The sequence below is a fragment of the Stegodyphus dumicola genome, chromosome 2, assembly GCF_044657685.1.
Source record: "Stegodyphus dumicola isolate Sdum_Otavi_A_Nest chromosome 2, ASM4465768v1".
Taxonomy (NCBI): Eukaryota; Metazoa; Arthropoda; class Arachnida; order Araneae; family Eresidae; genus Stegodyphus; species Stegodyphus dumicola.
This window is the reverse complement of record NC_140769.1, coordinates 39,288,489-39,307,764: the sequence shown is the minus strand read 5'-3', so window position 1 is coordinate 39,307,764 and position 19,276 is coordinate 39,288,489. Positions and strand designations below refer to the sequence as shown.

The following is a 19,276-nucleotide window of genomic DNA, read 5'->3' as shown; positions in this document are numbered from 1 at the left end:
TATGACAAACTTTTGCAGTGATATGAAAATAATAGCCTTTTGAAACAAATCAATTTTAACTCTTCATGTCTGTTATGTTATCTCCTTAGAATTTAATACTGCAAGAAATCGAAAAAGTAAATAAAGCCTTGCAGTCAAAAATTGTAATTATCTACGAAGTCGCATGCGAGAGAGATTATGTCTTTCATTACACGAAATGAGAGAAAAATACTTTTCAACGCATTCTTAAAAAACCTAAAACTTCAGCTTTAAAGATGAATACATCATAAGAATTTAAATAAAAATGAAAAGGAAAGGTTAAACACGAAAGGTTAAATTGAGAAGAATCAATTGATATGAAGTGTATTTTTTCAGAAAAATATATTTCTATAGCAGAAATTAAAGAAAAGTTGTTTTAATCTCGCATTTGAAATAGTGGTATGAAAAAGTAAATGAAATATCTTCCGATTTTCAGTTTTTAACTGGTGAACAATTTATAGCATTAGATTTGAGTAATTTATAGGCAGCAGCTTCTAATTTAACACATGAATGAATGCTGAATGCTATTTAAATAAAAAACTAGAAGCTTAGATCTTTTAAAAATAATTCGTGATTGCAATTTAATTCAATTGTATTCAAATTTGTAAGCAGAGATAAGAATTATTTCAGCGTTGCCAGTTACTATTGATCGTGGCGAAAGAAACTTGAACAAACTTAATATAATGAAGAATTATATGACATCTTAAGGTCATTAACATTTTCTGGTAGATGCAGTCGCATTTCCATCATATCGCAAACATGCTCGATGGGAGAGAGATCTGACGATCTGGTTGGCCGAGGAATTATTTAACAAGCTGTAAGACAGTTCATAGCAACACTTTCTGTATGTACTCTGGCATTATGTTTCTGAAAAATAAACCCAGGGTACTGCAAAAGGAATGGTAGCAAAACAGGTCTCAGAATATCGTTGACATACCACTCTGTTGTAAGTGTGCCTCTAATGCCGACAAGCGGGGTCTAGCTATCAAGAGAAATGGCACTCAAGATTAGACTCCTGATTGAGAACCTGTGTGGCGTGCAATAGGGAAAGTAGGATCGGCACGCTGCTCTGGGCGTCTCAAGGCACGTCTTCGATGATCGTCAAGACAGAGTTTCAAGCGGGAATCGTTGCTAAAGACTATACGTCTCCAGTCAGCATCATTCATGCAGGCGTGAGTGGTAGGTGGTTTAACGGTCGGTACGAGCGTAGATTTTGCTCTATCAGCTGTCTGTGAGTGGTCATAGTAGACACTCGTGTGCAGGTCACACGTGTGATGGTTGATGTTAGCGATGAATCAGGCGCTGTGACAGCTGATCTGACAATCACTCTGTCCTCCCTATCTGTTGTTGCCCTAGGTCGATCGCTACCATCATGACGTTGCCATTGTCAACCCATTCTTGCTAGCATCTTCTAATCGCCACATCGCTTCGACTCATATGACGAGCGATTCTTCTATTTGCCCAACCTGCCTCTTTCAATTCAATAACACGACCTCTTTCAAACTTTGACAGTTGCTCGTAATGAGCTCGAATCCTGAGGCGAGGCAATTTTTCAGTCGTTGAAAGGTATTCTAAATCGCAATGCAACAGAAAATTTTAACAACAGTTCAAGAACAGCTCCTTATATACATCTGCTGGATACACAGTTCCCGATGCACTGGAGATCACACTATTCATTCATTGTAGACAAAATTTTTACAATTTGCATAATTGGTCAAACATTTATGCATACGAAATTTCAAAGCAATCGGATGATTCCTTCTTGGTGCGTCGACGTGTTTGTTATAGAGTGTAATTGTTAAGTACAGTAGAATCTCGGATTAAATACGCCTCGAATAACGAATAATTTCACACACGAAGAAATTAATGTGAACACGAAACGTCTCAAGTGACGATTAGTGTCTCTTCAGTTAAGAAACACGCAAGTTGGTAGCAAAATATTTTCAAAGACATTTTAATGTAACCTCTAAGATAGAATTAACCACCAAGGACTTCTAGAAACATTATTTTATTGGATTCACTTGCTGAACTGTCATTAACAAAGCTTGGCAGTAAGTGATTTACAGGGCTATGAATTCACTCTGGAGGAACTTATGACCGTTTTCTTTTGCAGTCAAAGGTTTTCGAGGTTTTGAAATGGAAACACAAAGTATCTATACAATATGTATGATATTATGTCTGTATGAAAAACATGGGCTAAGAAGTAAACAAAAAGACATAGAAGATTTATTACAGAATCATAAAAAATAGCTCAACAGAAAAGGCTGGATGCCTTCAGAAGACGTAACAAAAAGCAATTTTGGAGGAAATAACTTTAAAGGAATGTGAAAAAAGAGATGGACCTAGTTAAGTTTTCATCCAAAAAATTTGTGCAAAATAGAGTAAAGTGCAAAATTACATGGATTGATGTATTACCCTAGTGCAGTAGCAAGCTACAGTAAAGTATTTTCGATGACATCTCCATGCCTCAATTTAAACATTTTAAAACACAGACGAGAACAAATCAGATTGGATAAATCTTGAAAGAAACGAAGACCTGAGAGTCTAATGGCACTAAAAGGTAAAGAAAAGTAGAAGAAGCCACATAAAGACAGTTTTATGTGTTTACAGAAGGGTCTTCTCACCCAAACTATATCTATCGATGCACTCTTCCTAGTTACTCCCTAATTATGCCATTCACTTATGGTCGATGTAAAACTAAATTATAGTTGCGTCTGTTTTATGTGTTTAATATTGTGTAAAATTAAATTTGTGTCTATTTTATGTGTTTGATATTGTCTTAGATTTAAAGATTCTGTTGGTTTGTGTTAGGAATTTGAGCACAAAGCACTGTTTGTAAATTTTTAGTACGCAATCATACGCTATCCAAGAACAAATAATCCATTTTACATTTATTCCAGTGGGGAAAATGGTTTCGAAATGACTCCTCAGTACTTTCCTCGACCTAAAGGGGATTTCACATTTAATTGCTTCAAACATTTTTTAATATTACAAAATAAACAAAATTAAAATAAATAAAATTAAACTTTAATCTGAAAATTTCATATTAAAATTGAATACTTTAAATGAAAGATTAAAATTAATGAAATTAACAGCATTAAAATTTTAAAGAGTTTAAAAACCTTAAAATTTAATAAAAACGTAAGTTATAAAATTTCAAAAAAATTTCAAATTAATCTTCAAAGGCTGATTCTAAACATAAAATCATATATTTAAATCGAATTGAGACTTATAGAGTGCAAAATTTTGTTGAAATATCATATAATTACCGCTACGTGGAGATCTCTGGGCTTATGTTATTGAAAAAAAAAAACTTAATTTTTCATCACATAGCTATGTCTTATTGGAACTCCAACTCTGACTTATCTTAAATCTGATTTTACTTTACCAATAGTAACTGTAAATGTAGCTGGAAGGACATATTTAGAAGTATGATTTCTCTATGGAAATTCTGATTTGTTAATTTGTAAATTAGTCCGTTATGCTAGACGCGGTCGAAAGCTTTCGCAACTTCTAGCATGAGTAAGGCAACGTTTTGACGATAATGAAGCGCCACGCCAGCTAACTCTAAAAGTCTTACTAATTGTTTAGTAGTAGAAAGATTTTGTCCGAATCCAAACTGCTCAATTGGTAGAAGTTCAAAATACGGTTTAATTCTACACAGAATGATTCCTCCAAAATTGTTTCCCAAGCCTGATAATAGGCTGATTGGCTCGTAAGCATCTGGCCTGTTTGTATCTTTACCAGATTTAGCAAAAAGGATAATTTTCGCGCATTTTCATTTTACTGTGAAAATAGAAAAATATTCAGACAGGCATTAACTAGCAAATCTGACAATAAAACTTTTTGGTAAGTTTTTAATTGCAACATTAGAAATATTGTCGAAGCCTGGTGCTTTTTGAATTCTTAATTTTTAAATGATATTGACAATTTCATTAGGGATTGCAGAAATCATTTCGGTTTTTCACAGCAGAAGCACTTAGTCAGTCTCTTGCAAAGTAGCAGACTTCGTACACAAACTTGACATCACAAGATGAAGCATTTGGAATAAACCGGTTACGAAAATTGTCCTCAAAGACTGCAACATTTTTTTTTTCATGTGATAATGCTGCTTTATTATTCATGTAAATAGGTATATTACATGTATAGCTTCTTTTAAATTTATTAATAAATGACCAGAAGGAACCATCAGTGGTACCAAGACTCAAAATTTTATTTTTCCCAATTTTACTTTCTGTACTCATTATTATTTTTCTTATTTCTTATTTTTTGAGTCTGCTAAGTTCTCTTTTTAGATTTGGATCGCACGTAGTATCCAATAATTTTCTAAGTCTATTGCACTGCCTAATAAGAAAGCTAATGTAGCAAGGCAATCCAACAACAAACTGGTCTTGCGGCACAGTACGTGAAGCTTCTTCTAAAGCAAAATGGATGCTGTTAGTAAGATTATAAATTGCAAGGTCAGTCGCTTTAAAATTTTTTAATCCATTAATATTTGGGGGATTCTTGTACATTAAATTATGAAAACGTCATCAGTCTGGAATTTTAGTAGTAGTATTTTCTTTAAACTTAGTGGTACCTAATGTAATTAATATAGGGATATGATCAGAAGTAAGTTCATGCTTTACCTCCAGTCCCATATTGATTGCAGTAGTAGTAAGAAGAAGTCAAGAATAACAGTATATTTGGGGATTGTGTGGGTGAAGTACATTCGGCTGGCGGATGAATAGCACCAGGATGACTAACAATAAAATTATGAAAGATCTTTCCATCATTTGTAGTTCGTCGGCACCTCCAGTCAAAATTCTTAGCTTTAAGATAACCAGCTAATATAATTGGTTTGTCTTTTGGAAGTAACGTGAAAAGAATATTTTCAGTAAGGGAATTTTGTGATGGGTTTTATATTTATAGCGCTAAAGTAAGTAGTTCCAAAGAAATGTAAAACAACAGAAACTGTAACAAGTTCAAAATGAAATTTTCGTGCTTTCACCTATGAAACAAGATTGCAAAAATTCCGGACGTAGAATCCTTTATAGGTTATTTTTTTATAGGTTGTTCTGGTCCCATCTATATAATCTATAATTTTAATTTTGCAACGTTTTATTAATCTTTAATTTTTGAACGATAGTTTTTAATTTTAATTTTGCAACTTCGTGTAGCAAAAGTTTCAGAAACTAATGCGATATCTACAACATATTCTGTTAAAAATATTGAAATTCAGTTACTTTATTAAGAATGCTAAACGCATTTCAAACTACTAGTCAAATGGGTGCTTTTAAAGGTGACCGCTTAACCATTAACTGCTTTTTGACATGGAATGTCCTGAGTTAGATTTGAGATTTGTCCGAGTTGCTGGAATATTAATGCAAGTCTAGAATCTTTTAAAAGTGTGACTAATGTAGTCAAATTTTCAAAAACTTGTTAAGCTTCTTTAACAAGTTCTAATTTTAGCGGAGATAGCTTGGATGTATGATTTATTTGCTACATCACGATCAGAATACAGTTTACGTTTGGTTTCTTTAACTTTAGGTAACTTTCCACATCCTCGGAAACCGGAGGTGTGTTTTTGTCCACAATTCGAACTCGTGAGCGTGAAATCTTTGCTGTTATGTGTACAGTCAGAAAAGAGATGATTTTAGCCACACCTTACACATTTGGGCTCATGATTGCATCCTTGTTGAGTGTCGTGGAACCCCTGGCAGCGAAAACATTGCAGGGGTTCTTCACGTCCTATATAGGATTAAATTTTAATTGTTAAGTCACACAAAAATATTTCGTTAAATATTTATTTGGATTTTTCATTCTTATGTAAAATAACTAAGAATAATGGCAGTTTTAAGACTTCACCATTGCGTCGTTGTTTGGCATCAATAATTTGATATTCCATTTTTAATAGGTCTTGTTTTATTTCCTTCGTCTCGGTGTCAACATGTAAACTGCGTATTACCACTTTTAAGTTTCTGTTTTCAGATAGAACATAGGAATGTAATTTAATATCTAATTTTTTGAGTAATTTGGTCATTTTTTGGTATGTTTCAGCATTTTCAGCAATAACTTTAAAAGCTCCAGATTACTGTTGATTATAGTCAAATTTGAGTTTGAAGTGAGGGCAGATGCTTTCTCCGGTCTCATACAGCTTTCACCCGTACTAGAAATTATTGGAAGACATATAAGGACTGAATTACGGTTACAGCTACATAGGAAACCAATTAGGTATTTAATTACAATACCTATTAGGGGGGTGATACAGGGATTGAACCAAAATGTCACCAAGTTTGGCGATTTTAGACGATTTCTCGCCAAATTATCGAGATAGCCATTTACTCAATGTTCAATAGACTTGCCTGAATTCTTACTTTTTCGTCAGAGCATTCTCTCTGTAGGATTTCATATTACGTTATACAGAAAAATACAGTTTCTGATATAATTGCATTAAAATCTTCTATCTATGTACAAGATTCGTAAAATTATGCATATCTGATACTATTTTTGCGTATAATATAATAAATGTAATATTAAGTAAAAGATTGGAAATAATTGGTATCTAAAAGATATGGCTATCTCTTAACTTTTGCAATACATCCACTTATTCTAATATTTTTTGATAATTTGCCATTGTTTGCTTTACACAATCAGTTTTAAGTACCCAGGATATCGCTAACCATCTCATTCTGAGCTTCTCAAAGTCTTATCAGTCTTAACGTATAAATGTAAATAAAATATGCAAAAGAGTACTTCCTTCGAAGTACTTCAATAAAACGAACGAAGGTTTCTTCAGACAAAGCACACCAGGCGTATCTACAAAATATCAAATGCTAACATGGAGATCCTTCTAAGAAAATCTGACTGATATGCTGTAATAGAGTAGAGCATGAAACACACATGTAACGTTTCATTCCACTCCTGATTTGAACTCGGGAAGAGCTATCAGAATTCAGCTCCTCATCCACTTAGGCATGGTGAACTAGCGACAAAAATTAATTTTTGAAACACTCTCAGAAAAGTAATATCTTCCTTTGAATGATATAATATGTGTGTTTAATTTTAGGTTAATAGGTACACATAAATTTCTAGTAGTTCAAAAGTCCTAACATAAGGTAAACATTAAAAAAATATCCTTTATTTTCGGAATAATAGTTTTGTAAAAGACGCAGTTGAAAGACTTCTCTGTTTTTATCATAAATGTTAACTAATTCCGATATAGTTAATATCAAAATTTATTACAGAATCATTGCATCATATGTAGAAAGTATTATTTTTAAACCGTAAATATATGTATTAATAAATGCAGAGGTAGGAAGAATTCTGCAATTTCTCAAATTCAAATACTAAAACAATTTTTGTTCATTTCGTAACAATGAGAATCAGGAAAATAAATGTTATTTAATACTCGTATTAAGTTTTCTTATTTGCGCCCTATTTTCAAATATGTGTTTAAGGAAAAACATATTTGATAATAGATTTTTTTAAATACACACCCTAACTTATTTATATTAAGAAGATAACGTGAAATTTAGTGAATGAAGTACATAGTAAAAACTTTTGTATTTTTTGAAGTTCACGCTTTTATAATAATTTTTTTATAATTACAATAAAGTGTGATAAAATTTCTTTGAATAACGTTTCAGATTTTTTATATTTTCCAGAATTTTTTTAAATCAAAACAATTGTAGAGGATTATTTCAAGAGTTAACACAGGCAAATATTGATATAGAATGCTAAGTTCTGTCGAGAAAAGCTTAGCAGAGCTCTAACGGTTAACCCGCTGAACACTAGTAGTACGACTCGAGTTCGAATCCTAGCGAACGGGGTAGGTGCATGGGAGCTTTCGTGGTTGTCCTCATGGGTAGGTGAATAAAGAGCCAGTTTTTCTTAAAATATCTTCCACGAAAATGTTTATAAAACTATATATATATCCTGGTGGCTAAAATCGAATTTTTAAAAAAGCAAAATTCCTTTGCATTAGATAAAAAATAAATATATATTTTAAGGAGAAACAAATTAACATTTTAAACCTTTAATTACAATTCGTGAGTTTCGAGGATTTGAATATCTCAACGTTAAGTAAATGCAAAAATACCGGAACTGAAACTATCAGAATTAAATACAACTTTTAGACTTTTCAAGGTGCAGTGTAATTATTTAGTTTTTCTTTATGTCTACTGTTAAATACTATAATACCGTTATTCATTTGATTAAATGTGGTAAAGCAGGCGAGCGGTAGCTATCTGTCGGTGGGATGGCTTCATGGAGCATTTCTAGTTGAAACTAACTTGTATTCACACTTTTTTTATAATAAAAGTAAAAAATTTTAGTTGGCGTAATTAAGAGGCACCATTTTGATAAAAAAATGGTTCTTCTCTTAATAAAAAAAATCTCGCTTTATATAAAAATAAAAAAATATATAATTTAGAAAAAATAAAAAATAAATCTATAATAATAACTTTTTTTTTATTTTTCTCAATTACATTTTAACTTTTTAATAAGAAATAAATTTCCCTTAACTAATAGCATAACTAAATTATTCTTGCATTTTAATGAAGTTCTTAAGGCATCCTTTCCCCTAGGCAAATGGCCAGGCTTTGACATAATCTAAAAAATTGAATTCATTTTAATTAAAAATGTTTAAAGTAAGTTATTTTCTGTAATTGTACAAAGTACAAATTTAACCATAAACCGTAAATGTTTCTTACATAAAGTGCAGTTATTTTTGGAATACAAAAATTTAATTTTAAAATTTAGGCTTTTGAATGCGTTATGTTTTAATTCCTTTTCTCTATTATTAAGGAAAGAGAAAAATAAATGTATTATTTATTAAAGTTAATTTGGCATCATCAATAATATGAAGTTAAAGTGAGCTATTTTTATTAAGAAAATAACTAGAGCCATTTCAAATAATATCAATATAAGAACAGTAAACTTACATTCGTAGGGGAAACTCTGGAGAAACAAAGATAAATGGAGAAATAGAAGCGTTGCGAATAGATAAGAGATACCTTGTTGCAACTGCGCCAAGTTCGATTTTGTCCTGGGTGCGTCTTGTTTCTGACAAAAGAGCACGCTTTCTGATCAAAATATTTCGAAGAGTAGAAAACTTAGAAGATGATTTCTTTTCAATTCGAAAAATTTTAATGACGTAAAATGTATTACTAATTCTGCTTGCGTCATATAATAAAATGGAAAAGGAAAACACACTATATTCATTTCGCAAATCAAATTTCAGGTTGTCATTTTTATGAGAACACATGCCAGACAATTCGCCAATTCACAAATTTTGATTTATTTAATAACTTTCCCTAAGCCATCAACGACACAAAAGATATATGACGGAAAAGAAATGATTTTGACCCATGCCATTTGCTTTTGAAGAGTATTTCGTTTCAAAAGCTTCCTTCTGATGTATAAACGGTTAATTAAAAATCATTTTCTTTTAAAAATAAATACTGTTGCAAATTTAACCGTCTCCACTGATGGCAGTGTTTTGTTAAATATCTTGAAACGGAAGTTAGCAAAGTAAGACTTCGGGGAATGTATTACAAGGCCATGGATAGTAGAGTAAGTTTCTAAATAACAACCGTCTGATTTCCTTTTCTGTACATTTAGTTCAGTGTATGTTTCCTTTCATGTAACTAGTTTGTTGCTAAAGGCAGTGGTTGTTAACCTTTTCAGTGAACGGCATCTTCTTGAATTTGAAAATAGGTTTTTCACATTGCCTTGAAAAACATTTACTTTTTTATTGCAAATTTATTGCAAGATCATTTGTTTATTGTGAAATAAAGAAATATATATAGTTACGTATAATACAAAATCGTTGTACCAGTTTTAATACCTAAGCTGTTCTTCTTTCATAACAATAGACCCACCAGCGGCCGAGCGGTAAAGTCGCTGAACACTGGTAGTTCAGTCCGAGGTTCGAATCCCACAGACGGGCTGGCTGCATGGGTGGTTTCGTGGTTTTCTCCATGTGTAACATGTATACGAGCCAGTTTCTCTTAGAAAGTCCTCCAAGAAGGCATTCCTCCCTTAGGCAGATAGCACTCGAGGCTTTGCCGTAATTAAATAACCTAACCTAACCTTTCATAATAATATCTTTGATGCCAGGTCTCTTTATTAAAAGTGCCTCACGTGAGTAATCACTTTTATTTTAAGCGATTTCTGCCTTTTATTTTATGAGTAAAGTGAAGAAAATCTTATTTCAGGCAGGTAAGCAAGGATAAAATTATTTGTAATGCTTCTTTTACCAGCTACGTATAGTACATCAGAAACGTCTCATTTTTTTATTATTTTTCATTAATTAGCTAAAATCAGTTGAATTTGAGTCAAATTAGAAATAAATCTAATATAGACTCCATGTAAAGTGTCCATGAAATAGTTCATTCAGTTGTTGGACGTCTACAGCAAATTTAGCTATACAGTTTATAGACTTCGTTAGAGCTAATTTAGGTATAATTATTATTTTTTCGTTTCCAGGACGATTGAATCAAGCAAAGGACATGATTCTTTTCGTTTTCCAGAACAGGTGAATCCCCTCCCCCGAAAAAAAAAATCATACTCGATTTCTTCGTTTTTTTTTTCAATAAATGTGGATTATTTTCATTAGTTATGGTATATTCATCTTCTAAGTAAGACTGGTTTATACTCCTGCCTAATAATATCTGGAAAGCGCAGGGATTAATGGGATTAATGAAACCACTTATTCATTTGAGTCTATTTCCACCATACTGTAGTCAACCATAATAGACTGGAAGGCCCTCTAGGGCTGCCAACAAATGACTTTATTAGATAAATTGTTCAAGTTGACAATTACAATTAACTAACCAAATATAAACTTTACATACATCTTGTTTTACAACAGATTAAACAAACAGAAAACAATAACTTAAATAACCTTTAATTAGGTTTACAACAAAAATATTATATAATGTAATACAACCCGTATTGCAATTAAAATACATAATTACAAAAACACATAAAGCCATATACCTTCATCACCTACTCAGTAACTGCAATTATTTTAATAAACTTATCTTCAAATTATTTAATCTTATAATAACAATTCTTTTATAATTACAGATATTAACGTATAAGACATTTTCATTTTTTGTATCTTTTTAAAAATCTTTACTAAACCTAATTTTGTTATCTCGTTTTGAAACAGTTTATTCAAGTCCTGGTTTCCTGAAGAGCTGGTAAAAGCTCAATCCACTCTTTACTTGTACGAATTCCTTTAAAACTTTCAAAAGCAGGCATAACTATATCTACAGAATTATTTTCAGGAGCAATTTTTGCATATAAATCAGCCAATTCATTACCGTAAATCCCAATACGTACTAGAATCTAATGAAATTTTATATTTCTTTTAAGATATTCGTATTAAACACTGATATGTTTCATGAATCAAATTAGTAAAAGTTCTTCCGAACATCTGGGCTTGTAATGCGCTTTGACTATTTGAATAAACATTCCCTTTTTCTGAACGAGAATTTGTAGCCAGCCAGTCCAGAGCTTACACTATAACACAAACTTCTGCTTGCAAAACAGATACATTATTACTTAATCTATATTTATGAATTACACTAATATGAGTTCCAAAAAAGTCTATAAAATAAGTATCGTACTTTTGAGTTTCTAAAATCTGCGAAAATCTTAAATCCTTTACCCAAATTAAAATCATACAATAAAACAGGACGAGATTTATTCTTTAAAGATTGAATTTCAACTTCTTGAGCATTTAAATATAGTCCAAAACCTTGGATTAAGTCGTTACAATTTTGAAGTTCAAACAAGAACTTTTCTTTTTGTGCCACCGAAATATGGATTCACATCCACTTAATACAAATAAACATTTGAGACAGTCCTAAAACATCTTGTGATGTGTAACATAGACATTCTTTGTATTTTTAAAATTACGTTTTTTTATTCTTACATCATTTCTGTTTCAAGCGGGACAAGCATAAAGAATTTTAAGCTCTTTTCTTCTTTTATAAGAAATTTTCTTCATATCACAAGAAAGAGTCCAAGAAGCACGGCAACGTCGTAACGACATTGCAAACTCGTCGCGGATGTCGTTGCAAATACGTTGCAATATGTCCTCTTTAAGACGCCCAGATGTCCGCGAAACTCCACTGTTTTGCAAACGTTGCAAAGACGTCTTTATTACGTCTTTGCAGATGAGGTTTTTGTCGCAAAAACGTCGTTATTGCATCTTTCTTATATTATATTTCGGTTGTGAAAGAATGCTATAAGGTCGTCTTAACAACGCCTAAATGTTCGCAGAATTCGACCTTTTTGCAACAGTTGTGAAAACGTCGTTATTATGTCCTTCCGTTATTATGTACATTACATATTGATTTATGCAGAAAAATAACCTTAAATAAATAATGCATTTTTCTTCTTTTTTAGAATTTTGTATTCCTTGTATTTTTCTAAAGTTTAAATATTTTATCATTTCCTGAAAACCAGAAGATAATACAATTTGTTCTCTTTAGAATAAATATTCATAATTAATAATTGCCTTAATTATTTTCAGTACTTTAAACTATATTTTTAAAATAAATTCCAAGTTACGATTATTTAAGATTTCATCATTTTTTCCTTAATCCTTTAGAAGTGAGAGTAATTATGAAAGTGGTCATTATAAATACATAACAATAATAATAGGTTTTAAGTAAATAAAACTCCATCAGACATAAATAAAAGTAAGGCTATATATGTGGGTAAAAAAAGAGCGTTTTTGATTATAACAGCATTATCACATTTAGTTCTGTTAAATCTCAGAGACAATGAAAATTGCCCCTGTTATGATAAATTAGAAAGCGTAAGGTAACATAATCAGTATTTTATCTGAACTCAAGTATAAATTTATTCGCGTTTCATAGTAAAAAATATAACCATTAGCTTCTATATCTCCAAGATATGTAAATGAAAGACTATAAAGTAGTTAATAAATATGATCAAACATATTTTATACAAAAATATACCTAAAGCTAATAACCAAAAAAAAAAAAAACTTCCCATATTCACATATAAAATGAAATAATAACCTAACAAACAACATACATGACAGCACTATTTAAGAAAAAACATGAACTAGCAGTGTTTGAAAGTATAAATAGCAGAAGGAAGGTAACAGAACAAAAATTTCCAATTAATAAAAAATTATTTGCGTTTTTTAAATAGTAAGCAGTTAAGAGTGCAATAATTATGGATTGCAATATTTACTAGTAATGCTGTTTCTTAACAACATTTCTTTCGATCATATGTAAATTTATTTACTTATTTTTAGTTTATACATTTTAGAATAGGGGTAGAATACAATGATTATTTCATGCACTTTTTATAATCAATAACTTTCCTTTTGATACTGTACAGAAGTAACTTAAATAATATAGTATACGATAAAGAGCTAAGTACGTTAAAGTAAGTTCTTCGTTAAATAGCACACGATGAAACTTTTTGTTCCTATTTATTATAAATTTCTCTGTTATCACAAGCACATAAAATGGAAGCAAAGAAAATAGAAGGTACTTAAATTTAATAAAGAACAAAACCTAATTTTCAACATTCATTAATTGAGATAATCTAATAGACATACATAACGGCAATATTAAAAAAAAAAAAAAAAAAAAAAAAAAACGCGAAATACACAATGTTTGGAAGAATAGATACCAAACGACAAGTAATGAAACTGGAATTTGCAATCAATAAAAATATTTAGTGTTTTTTAATATTACACAATTAAGTATCACATAATTATAGATTACGATATTTCATAGTAATGCTAATGTTTCCTTAACACTATTTTTTCGATCATATGCGCAAAGGCTGAGCACTAACCTGTCATCATGAATACAATAATCGATTAATATGAATGATATACGATATAGCATTTAGGACGTTATAACCGAATCCGTGTATCCAAATATTGCACCCCTGGAACCACTGAAGATTAGAGAAACCACCATATAATTGGAATCACCGGAAACACATAAAACACCAAAACAGAACACTATTTCACTGTATGGACGATTTTAGCATGATGCAAGCAGATATTCGCAAACAAAATAAGCAGAAATTCTGCATTGCCACAATGATTTCTGGTGAATTCAAAATAAACTGCTATTATTATATTCTTGTAGTACATCGTTCTCTTTCTGTATGAAGCTCTCCAGTATTTAATTCCGGCAACTGCAAAAGCGTGAAGAAAATATTCCTGAAAATAAGATGGAGTTTGAAATTATTGCGCAGTTACTAACTTCTTGGAATTTGGCAGCTAGCCAAAGCGCGCAAGCCTTGATGATCAGATGTTCGCTTATATAATCATCCAGTAAATAATATATGTACATGGAATGTCAATCGGTCGAACAGCAATTCTGTGTAACCTTTCAGCGATTTGTAGGATTGCATTAAACCTTTCGACGGTTCTTCTGATAATTTAATAGAATCCTTTTTAAATGGCACAGAAGAATTATTTCAACTGAATAGAATTACAAACTATGTTCGCAAGATTATATTTACAAAAAAAATATTTATCGGGCTCGCTAAAACATTTATAATGTCAATGTCGCCAAATCCCGAGTGTACCGTATACTAGGATTAAAACAAGCCTTTTTAAATGCATGGAGATGGACAAAAACGTCACAAACAGTTCATCAGAATTTTTATAGTTAATGAATTTCGTATTTTTGTTCACAGTTTCTCTAATTTTGATGTCAGCATTTATTACTAATTTATCAAAGCCGTTAATTTTGTCGTTTTCCATTAAAAGTGTTAATATTTCTTTCTCCTTTTCCATTAATTTTTCCGTCCTGCTCCTCCTGAATGTCGGTGAGTTTTCCGTCATATATATTGGACAGCCATTAAATATGCATGGATATGCATCGTTTTTTAACATTGGATGGTTTTTCGGAATTTTTAAAATCGCCCCATTTTTATCCGTAAATACATCTTCACACACAATAATATCTTCGCGAAAATTGTACTTTTTGCTCTGTATGCGGTAAAATGTTTTAATTATGTCAGCATATTAATTCGAATAAATTCGTTCTTACTTCAAAAATAATAAATAAAGTCATATTTTAGCAGTGCAAAAATTGCTAACGCGATTTGCATTGATTTCGGAAATATGATTTTTTTTAAATATATAAAATGCATAACTTGATAACTTGGTTTATAGATTAGTTTCATTTCTAAATATTTTGCTATACTATTTATAAAAATATTTTAAGTATTAATTATTTTAACAAAATTTTAAACAATAATTTTTAGTAGTAATTAAATTTAATAATTCTAGTATTTAAATTAAATTTATATTTCATTAAATGAACCTACGTTAGACTAATATATTTAGGTGAAATAAAGTAATGAAGCATTGCAAAATAAATCTTATGCGGACTTCAGATTCTTGAACGAGCAGATTTAGTTTCTTTTCATTCTAAAAGTAACACTGATGAACTATGAAAAAGATGCTGAAACGACCACGTCTAAAAGCGGTCATATCATGACGTTTCAGCGAGGTCGACAAAATTGCCAAGATGCAACGGCAAGTATGTTACGTCTTCGCAACGTTGTAAAGACGTCGTAAAAGTTACCACGACCACTTTGCAACCTCTCGAACCAGTTTTGCAACGTCGTGTGCTACTTGGGAGCTTTAAATGACTACAGTTTATTTAATGCCAATGAGCACTGTGTTTTAGTTTGCTTCAAATGAGGAATGACAGTGAGTTGATCATCAATTACGATGCCCCAATATTTAATCTCTCTTACATTCCTTAACGTTGTACCGTTCATTCTTCCTCTAAGGAGGCATAATAATTCTTCCCGTCTTAGCGATTACAGTAATAGAATGTTTTCTTGGATCAAACTTCAACTTCACTTTCTTAGACCAATTATAAATTTGCTTCCATTTATATCCATGTAAATAGTGTGTCTTCCACTAGCGGAAATTAAATCATTGGCATAAGCCTGTAATTTTACATTACACATAAAGTTCAAATCAAAAATAGTATCACAGATTAAGTTTCAGAGCAAGTGACCAGAATTTGATCCTTGAGGACATCCTTTAAAAATTTCTTATTAACGTGAATATTGCCTTTATTAAAAATTATAATACGGCCCTTTAAAAAATCTGTAATAAATAAAAAAAATCTAGGACACTTAATCTTTTTTAATTGAAGTAGCACATATGGCCACCAGACATTATGAAAAACCACGTACATTAACAGATACCAAAGTTTAATGCTTATTTAATTTTCTGTTATTGTTAATTTCCTTTAAACAATTTGAAATTGCCAAAATGTGGCTTTTTTCTTCAATAAAACCATAATGATCACTTTTTAATACATTGTTAATATTTAAATAAAACCATAATCTATCTATTAGTTTTCAACTTATCAAAATTTTACCAAAGGTATGTAGTAAACAAATTGATCTGTAGGAGGAAGGAACATTTCGATCCCTACCCTCTTTATTAAATAATATCAAATTAGCATCTTTCCATCTCTTTGGAAAATACTACTTGAGAAATATAAATTGCAAATGTTTCAAAATGCAGAATCAATTTCTATACTATCTTATATTGAATTAAGAAATAGGCCATCATTCCCAGAAGCACGCGCTTTCTTCACTTGATGAATAACATCAAGAAGTTCGTCCACTTTAAAATCTAAATCATTTATCTCATTTATAAACACGATTACGATTCTTCCTTATAAGCTTTTGTGCTTCCGAATCCAAACTTGGATCGTCTTTACGAAAATGGTAATCTATCAGATATTCCATGGTTTCTTTCATGGACGGAGTCTTAGAGTCATCATCGTTTTTCAATACATTCAATATCACATATGTTCTATTTTTATAACTCCAAAGAGAATACCATATGATTGACTTATGTTGGTGCAACGACACAGCTCATCCCAAGAATGATTCTTCCTCACATTCATTTCTTTTTAATAAGAAGCTCTGAATTTCTTGTATCTCAATTCATGAAAACTTCTACCTTCTTCATTATGCACACACTGAGAAAATTTCCTCTTAGTCCTTAACTGATATCTTAATGAAACCAAATTTGAACTCCACCAAACAGAAGTTATTTTTTGGTGGAATCTTCTTTATCTTATTTTTCTCAGAGATGTTTATTAAAGTGTCTGTTAACAAGCTCCCATTATCCTCGATATTTGAAGTATGTAAATCCTTCTTTTTAATGTTATGAATATATAGAACAATGAATATATAGAAATTTTTACTTCCTTGTACGAAGTAAAAAGGAAGTATTGTAATCGCGAAAAGTTTCAGGCAGCATATTTCAAAGAAAATATCCATTTTGACCGCTATCGAATGCAATTTAACGATGTTTTTGCGTGATATCTGTACGCAAGAACAGAATAAAATACTGTTTTCCTTCAAAAAAATTATAAAACTGCTTTAAAATTAATTCTGAAGAGAATTTTTCGTGGCGTCTGTACGAACGTATGTACGTACGTGCTTGCGTACGTACGTATCTCGCATAACTCAAAAACGAGTAACCTCAGAACGTTGAAATTTTGTATGTAGGACTGCTATAACATGTAGATGTGTACCTCGTATTTTGGTTGCAATCGGCCGCACCAAACGTATATAAATATATTTATAAATATATCCACTCTATTACCCGGCTCAGTGATCTCAGTTTCATTACTCTTATATGTTTGTAAATTGTACATTTTTTGCTTTAAAAATGATTGAATTACGTTGTTTTTATCTTCCGGTTAAGGATTTTATGCCTTTAGTAAATCTGTGTGCAATATTTTTAGAATTATAAGCAATTTTAAAGTTGTTTAATTGCCGCTAAGCCTGTTTTTAATGGCGGCCAGTGATGTTTACATTTGAAACAGGAGACTAGTGGATTTGTTGCCAATCTAGAGAAACTTAGCTTCGCAACAGCAAAGATAATGCATTCATTTATTATTGCCAATTAAATCATGCTTAATTCTTTCTGGAATTTTTTCGAGGAAATAAGCGTTTGAGATTTACTTCGTAAATTTTAATATAAATATTTTGAGTTTTTATGTACTTTTGCCTTCTCGCGAAGTGAGAACTGAATTAATTAAATGAGAAATACTCAATCGTCTGTGAAAAACTGTTTCTTTTTTGTTTTGCTTTCTTGATTTCTTTTATACATAGTTCTAGCTTTATTATAGTATTTGAATAGAACATGTGGCAACGATTAGATAATTCTTTAAATGATATACATTTTGTGCATTCTGAGTTATAATATGAATGAAATATAATACTGTTAAGTAAATCTAGCGCCAGAGTGTCGCTATGGTAAACAAAGGGAATTTTTAAAAATGCATTTATTCTATTGTGGTTTATGCGCTGTCGGCGAAGTAGGTTTAATTCAATCTAATAAGTTTAAATAAAATGCAAGAAAAAATGCGTATAATTTAATATTCCGTACAAGGAAGTCATGTGGTGTACACATCAGATTTGTTAAACTGTACTTCTGAATCATGACACTGTACTTATTTTATTTCCAAAAAATAAATTAATATAATTCTGATCACTATAAGAAATGTCAGTTCTCTCCTTTCATCCAACAGGATAGTCCATTCTTGCAATTGTTATATCAATTCATGAATTCCCCCTCGCTCCATGAAAAGGTGGAGGGGAGTCTGGATCATTTGAAAAACAATATGGATTAATAAATTCAATTGCAAGTCTTCCTCTAGACTCCTCTTCTTGCAGGGTCCCAAATATTATTTAGTACATGAAAATCGGCTCCAGTCAATACTTCAAAATTTTCTGCATATAAAATTCTTCGAGATTTGAAGCAAACAGTCATTTAATTCAGAATAAGGAGAATTATGTGCAGCAATTAATACAAATCATTTTGTCCATGATTTATTTTTAGAGCCAAAATAGTTTAAGGAAAAATTTTGAAAACAAACTGCATTATTAAAAATGATTATTCCCGCTAAGGGATTCTCTAAATCACATTGATAGATTCCAAATTCATGAAAATTTAAATTCTAATGAAAATTCTTTTATTTTACTATTTACATGATAAGGCTTCCTCAAAAGAGCAAAAGAATAATTTTGCGAAATTGACCTTTATTGAAGTTAATACATCGCAGGTCTATCATGATAAAGATTAATTTGAACACCTTTTAAATCCTTTAAAGAACTATTAACCATAAGCGCTTCTCCTTATTAAAATATCACGTTATCTTTTCAAACAAATACAATTTTTATCTAAGCTAGTATGCTTGATGTCTAAACC

At 31.0% G+C, this 19,276-nt stretch overlaps 1 protein-coding gene across 4 annotated transcripts in view; it reads right to left on the bottom strand.

The window, feature by feature from the left end:
* The window catches only part of LOC146998384 (uncharacterized), a 133,063-nt gene that overhangs the window by 36,179 nt on the left and 77,608 nt on the right, over window positions 1–19,276 (bottom strand). Inside the window, exon 1 of one of the 4 annotated variants that reach the window (XR_015039410.1) lies at window positions 8,943–9,368. The exons of the other annotated variants lie outside the window; for them this stretch is intronic. The gene's annotated coding sequence lies outside the window, so the exon portion shown is untranslated. Of the gene's footprint in view, window positions 1–8,942; window positions 9,369–19,276 lie in introns of those variants that run through there. 4 annotated transcript variants of the gene reach the window in all.